The following is a 10,332-nucleotide window of genomic DNA, read 5'->3' on the forward strand; positions in this document are numbered from 1 at the left end:
TTTACGCTCAGCTGTGTCAATGTCAACATCTATATCTATTTAATGATCTGTTTATGTCACTCCCAGAGAAAATAAAGTATATCTGATGTTGGACAAATACAAGGAGTTTAATTAATGAGCTTCTTAAAATACTTTGTTGTACCCAACTATTTTTCCTGTAATTAGTTTAAATAAAGTCAATACACATTGATCACATGTAGTTGTCCTCCGGGACTCCATAGAATCAGTCTATGGACAGCAAATGGCCCGCAGACCGCACTTTGGACAAACCCCAGAATAAACAGAAAGCTGACGTGCAGAACTCCCTGCAGTAACTAGTAACGACCAGCAGGTGGCAGAAAAGAAGAAGCAGTTAAAAAGTGAGAGCAATTGTCCCAACCTACTGACTTATTTATACCAAAAGATGACGGCATCATAATTACACTTAATATTTTACTTTAAATGTAAACTTATCTATATCTGCATTATTAAATAGCTGTAGAATTATTCCTTTGCAAAACATTTTATTTTATGATTTCAATGTGCAAATAAATGACGTTACCTGTAAAAATGAACCGATGTTTGTGGTTTTAACCATTTCCTGATCAAGAGAGCAGGAAACTTATTAGTATAATTTTAACATTTTATTTTTTTCTCTGGTTTAAAATAAACTGACCGTCATTAAGAACAATTACAAAAGCATGTGGTGTATAAATGTTTGCTGCAGTGGCTTCAGGCTGACTCCACTGATGTGATAAAGAGGAGAAATGACTGGATTATGTAGCTTAAATGTGTCCAAATATCTGACAATAATACAGAATGATTGTGGTGTGATGGGAAATAAAAACTTTTTTTTCCACATGTTTCTCTGTTGTTCACCTTTAACCCATATCAAGAAAACACATTTTTTACATAAAATGTCTAATCATGCCCTCTTCCAAAAATAAAACAAAAAGGAACTAAACAGAATGATATTTCTATATTAAATATAGACTAAAACTTGTGGCATAATATGCAACAACAAAAATATCCTGTGTTTCGGATGTTATAGAAGTTGCCAAACAATGACAGGAGAAAAGGAGATATAAAAAGAGATCAGACTTTTCTCTGAGTTAGAACATGGAAGATATGTCAGAAAGTGGAGAAAAAAACTATTAACTCATAAAAAATAACTGTCTGTTTGGTCTTAATATTATACTTTTATCAAAATGTTTTGTCTTTTTTCTGAATAACATCTTGAATGTCAAATCATTCAGAATCACAGCTGAATTTATTGTATTTTCTTTTAAAGCTGCTCTTGGTGAATAAACATGTTGCAGTCAGAATGATGTGATGTTTCTCTCCCACTGGCTGCAAGGTTTTGTGGAGTTAAACTGGTCAACAAAACCATCACAAATGCATTAACATTATTTAAAATTAGTAACATCAAATCATCAATGAACATCAAATATGTTGGTCCATGTTCCAGTTATTATGGTTCAAAGGCAACAATGAACAGGCGTCTTGATTTAGTCTTGATTTAACTATAGCTGTAAATCCCAGGAGATTTAAATGTCCCATTTAAGTTATAATACTCCTCAGATATTAATTTCTATCTGCCTGTTGGTTCTCCATCATCCAGGACATGACGAAACTAAAAAAGGCTTTAAAATAAAGCAACTTAAGTTATAATTTAAATATCCCATGGCTTGCATTGGGAGCCATTACAATATGTTTATGAGGAATTTTATTAAGAGCAGTTGCTGATTAGCTGCTTTTCTTTTTATTTCGAACTTTAACTTTTTGTAGCAGAGATTAGATCAGTGAGACTGAACAAAACTCGTATCCAAGCAACATTTGAATTTAATTTTACTTCTCAACAGGAATCTTACTGAGAAAAACATGTTTGATTTGCATTTCTAGTTATTTTTGCTCCTGCAGCTTGAATGGGGTTTAAAAACGTTTTAAACATTTTCTATTACATTTCACTGTAACTCTGCTGACCCCCAAAAAATTGGTCTTAGGAGATTTTTCCTATTTTTGATCCCCAATAATGAGATGGGATTTTCACCCTTGGTTGAATGTTGTGCATTTTTGATTCAGTAAGGAGCCACCTTTACACTGCGGGTTCAAACATCGGCCCACTCAATCTGACTGCACCACATGTCAGTGTGCTGCAACATCTGGGCCTCAAGCAAGAACACAAATTCATTGATCTCAAGTCGCAGCTTCCTTCTGTCGTGAGTTAGCAGAAACATTGCATTCGAACCATCAACCTGTGATTGTGGTCATTCAGAATTGACTCTAGTTTTCAGTAAGACAAATAAAATCAAGGGCATAGATTTAACAAACCGACACAATTAAATGCTTTTTACGAAACCTTGATGTTTATAGTGTGAGATTAAGTCACTTAATCTCCACCACCTCGACGCCATGTTGACTTTACGCTGCAAACTTCTTATCCTTCTTTAACTTCTTGACAAGTTTTCAAAATTGTTTATTCATTTCACAGTTGAGTCTAAAATCTAAACTTGTGAGGTTTATTTGACTTGCAGATTAGAAGTTAGGAGTTTCACATGATACAGAGACAGATTTCATTGTTGTGCCAACAGGCACTGCAGATGTTGACTTAACTCAACAGACCTTATCAGATTTATTTGCAGACATGAATCTGAACACACATCAGACACTAACAAAGCAAATGATTTATCTCCAGAAGCAGTAATAAATGGGGAATATCCTGTATTTGTATCAGACTTTCTCAAATCCAGAGAAAACTAAAGCACTTCACACTACATTCACTCACCTGGTTTTCTTTTGCAAAGCCCTTTGAACTGCCTTGCTTCTGAAATGTGCTGTACAAATAAACTTGACTCCAGTACCTGGACTGTGAGGTGAGGAGTGAGACGTGTGTTAAATGTCTGAGTTTCCCCCAGCAGGGGCAGTGCTGCCACATTACTGCAGCCAGCAAGCACTCAACGCTTTTATGGTTTTTTATATTCTGGTTGCATCCTTTTGTGTTTTAGTTGGATTTTGGTTTGTAAAGCACTTTGTGCTGCACTATTGTAAATTGTTTTCTATTTCAAGCTGCATTTTAAAGGGGTAGGAATATGTGTGCTCTGTTTTATAGAATAATTAAATACCTATGTTACCTTCAGGTATCAAAATACTATATATCAAATATGACAAACAAAATCTTACTTCCATATTTAACGCCTTGAAATTGTCCTTTTGAATTTAATTCAGATTAACTTGTTTATTTGCTGGAGTTACATGTAACTCTTTGTTTTAGTCCTTTTAATTTTGAGTGTTTGTAAAACCTTGTTTTTCCCTGATGCAGTAGAGTCTCTGGGTGGGCAGCTCCAGGCCTCGAGGGCCGGTGTCCTGTCACTTTAAGAGGCGTTTCTACTTCAACACACCTGGCGGTTGGAGTTGGTGCTGGAGATGATGGAGAGGCTGGAGCTGAGATGGTGGAGTGGAGGCTGGGCTCAGGCTGAGGTAACAAGCTGTTCAAATTTTTTACTTCTGTTTTTTAATATAATGTATTCATATTTTTATGTTTCTGTGTGTTTTTCTTCTTCTCTGTTTCTCCTCTCTAGAGCTTCTGTACATCACAAGGTGGAAACCTGGCAACTGCACCAACCAACAGTGAATATGATTGGCTGAGAAGCTACAGCTACAGCCAGGCCAGGACGTACAGATTGATTTGGATCAGAGGTTCTGATGCTCATTGCAATTATTGTTCTGCAGAATTTGTGAGACTTCAGAAAAATTATTTTAAATTTTTTGCCCATTTTAGATGAAATTACCAGAAATTCATTAGATAATAAATTAATGAACAAAGTTGCTAATTGAAGGAATTATTTTTATTTTAAACCCAACAGATTATTTATAGATTTCAAACATTCAGCCTTTACTTCTTCTCTCTCCTTGTGCTCCGTCCTTGTAGGACCGCCTGTGGCTCTGGAGCGACGGATCCCGGTTCGACTTCAGAGACTTTGTGCAATTCAGGGCCTCCAAGCAGCAGCACTTACAACTGCCTGGCAATGAATCATAACTCTCGTAAACTGCTGAAATGTTTACGAGATTAACCTCGTAAACATTGAAATAATGTTTTGAAATAATATCAAATAATAATAATATCAATAACTTAAATCATACACAGAGGAATCAATTTACTGTTAAAACCATTGAATCACTTCGTGCTTGCAGGTTGCTATTGCGGTGCTGCCCTCCCATGCAACAACCATCACCCATTCATCTGTGTTAGGAAATAAACACAGAAATGAAGGAACGTCCAATGAAGATGTCTCACCAATCTGACTTTTCTTCACTTCTCTCCCTCTGCTGTAACGCTACAAAATGAGAGACGCGACAAGATTGAGGAGGTGGATTTTCTCTTTGGTCGTGAGCCAGAGAGGAAACTGGATGTGTTGTGGATAGAATGCTTTTCTCTCAGCTTAACCTTCTTCTCTTCTTTATTGCAAAATAAAGTTTCTGAAGCATTGAAACAAGTTGGATTTTGAGTGTTTTTATACCTTGAATGACTTTTAAACACATTAAGAAAACAAGGAACACGGCTGCGGTGTGTTATTGTGTGGTAGAAGTTTACAGTTCTATACATTTCCTATGATGACCCGTCACCTGAATAGGTCACAAACAGTATGGAGCGCTCTCTGCTGAGCTTCACTGGTCACTACAGCTTTAATTAACAGTTTTGCATCTTGTATAAAAAACAACTAGACTCAAAATTCAGTATAACTTATTAGTTAGTTAAGGTTAAAAACCACTGCTATCTAATGTTCTAAAGGAAAACAGGTTTTATCTTGTAATCTTAAAGTTTATCATATAGACATTTTGTTCTCAGGCCAAACGTCAAAAATAATATCAGAAAAATATCTATACAAGGCCTTTTGTCGATAAGAAATATATCGTGAGACAGAGGTTCGTTTATATACATACATAAATAGTGGTGACTGTCACTTTAAAAAAGGAGGAAGCCCACATGATGATGTCATGGTTTTGGGACGATCTGATAGGGTGACCAACACATTTAAGGTAATTGTAAATGGATTTTAGGGTCACATTAAAAATAGAAATGTTTTGATGTTCAGCACAATGGGACTGCTAGAAAATATCAGCCAATAATTTTTTATTTTGAATTATCAGGAAGAGAATCATGGAGCTGCTGCAGTTTGGTTCACAGATGCTTGAAGGTGCAACTTCATCAGCTCAATTATTTCCAAGTTTAGATATGAAGAGACTTTCCAAACGTTCTAGGATGAAGGAGCAAAAGTGGACAAAATGCTCTGAGTTCTGATCTGACCGGTCAAGTATAACTCAAGTAAAGGTTAGGTCAATCTCAATGACAAATTTATTCATACAGCACTTTAAAAACAGATGTAAAACTGCAGCAAAGTGCGGTACAAGAACGACAACAACACAAATTGATAAAAACAGAGTATCAAAACACTACTTCAAATAAATGCCGACGAATAAAAATAAGTTTTGAGAAGCGATTTAAAATGATCCAGGCTGTTGGCAGATCTAATGCACTTACATCCTGGAGTATCTGCTTTAAAAAATATGCAGGTATTGAAAGTACTTACAAATATAAATCATTTTTACAATGTGTCTCACTCTAGTGAGACTATAATCTTATCTAATTATGCATATTGGCATTGCCAAGCAAAAATGAGATATTCTGAGAAATGATTTTAATCATTGACAAGGTGACTATAAGTGAACCATTACTGACACTTGGACAAGGAGATGAGAGATACAGCAGACTGCGTATTGATTAGTAAATGATTTAAAAAGCATGCTGTGCTGTCAGTCATAGGATCTTCTGGGAAATGATGTCATCTCTGCAGAGATGATGGATTTCGCCCCTAATCCTTGCCAGAACCCATCATGTTGCAAAATATGTGGCTCTACATTAAAGCCACATATTTGGGCCCTGGAAGGAGATAGAGACTGAAATCTGATTGGATGAAACATTAATAATCCACACAGATGAACGGGAAGAAGCTGAGCCAAGAAAAGGCTTCATTAAATTGAGTTATTTAATTAATGACCATTTAAGGTTGTAGGAATATGTCAGAGGCTCTGGTAGTTTAGATCAGCAGAGAAGGACTTTATGTAAAACAGAGTCACAATGACTGCAGATGTGGGTGTGAGACCGAACATGACGAAGGGAAACTGAGATGAGTGAGGCTTAGTGAGTCCTATTTCTGATACTTTAAAGAAGAACAAAAACAACTAAAACATTGTTTTTCTTTTGCAAGATGCACAGATATCAGGTCAAAGGTGAGGTGACGTTTGGCGTCCTTGGTGTCCACGTCCACATCTGGGTAAAAACATTTCACGAAACAAACACAGGACCAAGAGAAGAGGAGCAAACATACATGTGAGTTAGAGTATTCACTACTGCATGACAGCAAAGCTATTGTGCAACATACAGAAATGTATGTGCAACATTTCTGTCTTGTTCAATACTTCCTCCTGTGAGTCAAATAAATAATTCAGTTAAGGAATAACAAGCAAACTGACAGTGAGAAAACATGAGAAAAACTTTTAGCCAAATTTACAAATGACCTAATAATAATAGATGCTTCTGTTGAATATGAGCATTTTATGATGCAAAATATAGAATGATGATGTTGTGAATGTAATTTTATGACCAGAAACCACAAGATAATGATAGATTATTGCTAATAGGTACAAGATTTTAAAAAAGAAAATAATGGAGATAATCTTCAGGTGGCACAGGAGCAAAAGAAAGATCAGTGGCAGCAAACATATTTACATAAAAAGAATAAAATAATAGAAAGAGAGCAGCAGAATTGTTTACAATGTTAAGAGCTAATAACACAATAAAAAGGTAAAGCTTCCTGAAATGTAACTTAAGAAACATGTACATAAAGTGTGGAGAAGAAAAAAGTATTTGTTTCATAACATGAGAAATTGTGAATAAGTTTAAGGGGCATGAAGACTTTTACAAGTTCCTGCATTAAACAGCCTTTCCTCTAGTCCTCTAGTCATAAAGAAAGTTTCAGCTGCTTTGTTTGCTCCTTCAGATGAAACAACATAGATATGAAATTATGTTAGAGGAACAAAACACAAGTAGCATTTCAGTTGAAGATTAGAGGAGCAAAGCACCAGCAGCTTAGTGTTTGGTTGTAAGATCTGTGGACATTGGGACAACAGAGCTGTGGGGTTGGTGGTCCTGTTCTGGGCCAAGTTCCAGTCCAGGCCTGGAAAAAACATTTCACAAAATAAAAAGAGGATCTCACAAAAGAGAAGTTTGTTTCACAACCGTACTTCCACTAGCTTATTGAGTCATTCCTTTGCTCATTAAATATTTTAGCAAATCGATTGCACAATGCATGTGAAACATTTTTGTACTGTTCATTGTCTCCTCCCTTGGGTCAAATGAAACATTTCCATTTAAGGATGTGCACTCAGGTCAAATACTCATTAGATAAAAGAAGAGAACGAAAGAGAGAGAGAAAGAAAGAGAGAGAGAGAGAGAGAGAAAGAGAGAGAGAGATGCTTCCATGCTTAAAACATGCTTCCTTTATGATTTATCCAAAACATGAAGGAAGTAGGACTGGAATTTGCCACAATGCATATTGACAAGCCACAAAACTTCTGGGAAAATGTTCTTTTGTCAAATGAAACAAAACTTTATGACCACAAACTCAAAATAAAGAGTGAAAACTCTGTCCCACTGAGAAACATGGAGGAGTCTTGGCTATGTTCTGGGCTGCTTTGCTGCATCTTTAATCTGTTCAGGATACAATAAAATCTCAAGACCATAAAAAGCCTTAGGGACAGAAATGTTCTTCCTGGTGTCAGAAAGCTTGACCTCCGTCACAATCAAAGGCCTTCCAGCAGGATAATGACCTGAAACATGCAGCCAAGAACACGCAAAAGCAAAACAACGGATTTTTCTGCAAATGCTACTGAACATCTGAGGACAAACCGAAAAACAAACTTCAAACCTGAAAGCAGTTTGGCCTGAATACTTGTGGACAGTTACTCTGTCAGTGTTTCATAACCTGGGGTTGCCAACAACTGTGTGCATGTGCATGAATAACAATAACAGACTTTAAAAAAACAGGAATGTTTCACTCTGTAACTTAGAAGAAATTTAATTTACTCTCTGAGGAAGAAACAAAACACTTCATGTTCATAAGTGATTGTTGATCAGAGTATGCAATTTGCATACGGTCACCCCTTCTTTAATGTTTCAGTTTCCTCCTTTAAGATGTGATGTTAAGATAAATGTGTCTATAAAAGCCGACTTACCGTTTCTGTATCTGACCTGAAACTTCCTGATTCAGAGCTCAGAGTGAGAGGCTGATTCTTTTCTGCAAGCCCTTTTTGCTTAACCTCGTCCTGTTTTTCTGGTTCTTGGTTGTACTTTGATTTTGTATGTTTCTTTTTTCAGGAGGTGATAATTATCTCCCAGTGACCTGCAGCCATGAGGATCCTGCCTCTGCCTCTGCTTCTCTGTGGCTTGATGCTTCTGAGCAGCGTTAATGGTGAGTATTCTGTCAGTAAGTGTGAGAAGCAACAATCCTTTGAGTTGTGCAACTAAAATTATTTGACTGAAGAAAATGAATGTCATTTTTAACATTAAAAATTTTCATATATAGTTCCTGATACTCTATATTTCTATATTATTGGTTCACTTTCTTTTCAGGATTTTCTTACACCGAGTCAAAAGTACTATGGTACTGCAGTGTGAAAATTAGAACTTTTATGCCATATTAGTGAAGATTAGTTTGATATTTTTCAGGGCAGTATTCACTATTAGATAAATGGTGTCATAGATAATGTTTTTTATATTTTTTCCCACAAAGAGATCAATGGACATAGAACTTACTGCCCTCATGGTTGGCGTCTGATCCATGGACGCTGTTTCAAGTATGTCCCGAGACGTATGACTTGGGCCAAAGCTGAGGTACGACTGGACTATGACTCATGTTTATATTCTTTAATGTTGCGTCTTCCTAAATAAAAAGCAGATAATTATATTCACAATTGTTTACTCTTCTTTCTTCCGATTGATTGGCAGAGAAATTGCATTTCCATGGGAGAAACCTTGCATCTGTGCACAGTTCTGATGAATACCATGGGATTCAGGGGCTCATTTTGCAGGTCACACATGAGATGAGAGAAGCGTGGATCGGCGGCACTGATGCAGCTGAGGTTAGCATTACCCAGTATTACTCTATTCATCAAACCTCCTCAACACAGACTCTAAGAGGTTTTCTCTTGATGCGTCTTGCAGGAAAATCATTGGCATTGGTCTGATGGGACGCTGATGACGTTTACATACTGGTGTCCCGGAGAACCCAACAATCATGCTTATCACCAGCACTGCATGCAAATGAATTTCTCAGGTAAAACTGTTCTTTCTTTTAAGCACGATAAAGTCACTTCTTATAGATTTCTGATCACATGCAAAAACATAAAATAAATAAAGATATATTTTTATTTTTAGTGGTGGAAAGTTTTTTCAGTTTGAATGCCCCTGTTACTTTTAATAGGCTTCAGGCTTTTTTTGGTCTCTGTTTTCTTTTTTCTCTTACAGGAGAAAAGTGCTGGGACGATTACAGATGTACGGTCCGCCTACCCTCTGTCTGTGTTTTGAAGAAATGAAGCAGGGCTGAGCTGAAGACATGAAGAATCTTCCTCATTTCACGTCTTTTATTTTCCATCTATGCTGCTTGACGGATGACGCGACGCAGCACATCGACAGAGGAACTCTGTCTTGCTTCTCATGCGATCAGAACAAATGTACTGTGAAGTAACTCCTTCATGTACTTTCTTGCTGATTAAACTTTCATTCTTGTTCTTTGCAAAATTAAACAGCAGGCATTAAAATATGCTGGTCTGGATGTGTTTGTGTTTGGTGTGTAAAATGTTTTATTAGTTTCAGCTGGCTGGGTTCTCAGCTGCAGCTCAATCAAGTTAACTTTATTTTTATTGTACATTTTAGCAACAAAGCAGATCAAAGTGCTTTACATTATGAAACCATAACAATGAGAAAACTGTAAAAGGTTTGAGGCACATTTAGTTGTTTCTACTAACTTCTAGACTATAAATCAAATAAATCTTGCAAATTTGACATTTTGAATTGAAATGTGTGTTTGTAAAAAACAAAAAAAAAGACTCATTAAAATGTCATTGTGAGGCTAATGCAATCAATCTGAAAGTTGAGTTTAAACCTTTACACAAAACATGGACCAGTTCTGTAGCAGTGAAGGATCTGGGATGGACTAAACCAAAAAACTTTTGTTTGAATTATTTAGTTTTACTCCTTTAGGTTTCACAAGAAAAGAAAAAGAAAATTTTAAGGAT

General features: G+C 36.3%; 1 protein-coding gene and 1 pseudogene across 1 annotated transcript in view; both read left to right on the forward strand.

Annotated features, from left to right (window-relative positions):
• Nucleotides 1–10,332, forward strand: part of LOC129351301 (microfibril-associated glycoprotein 4-like) — a 105,592-nt gene that overhangs the window by 3,230 nt on the left and 92,030 nt on the right. The gene's annotated exons all lie outside the window — the stretch shown is intronic.
• Nucleotides 8,328–9,849, forward strand: LOC129351303 (ladderlectin-like; annotated as a pseudogene).

Source organism: Poeciliopsis prolifica, unplaced genomic scaffold (genome assembly GCF_027474105.1).
Source record: "Poeciliopsis prolifica strain line A6 unplaced genomic scaffold, Auburn_PproV2 SCAFFOLD066, whole genome shotgun sequence".
Taxonomy (NCBI): domain Eukaryota; kingdom Metazoa; phylum Chordata; class Actinopteri; order Cyprinodontiformes; family Poeciliidae; genus Poeciliopsis; species Poeciliopsis prolifica.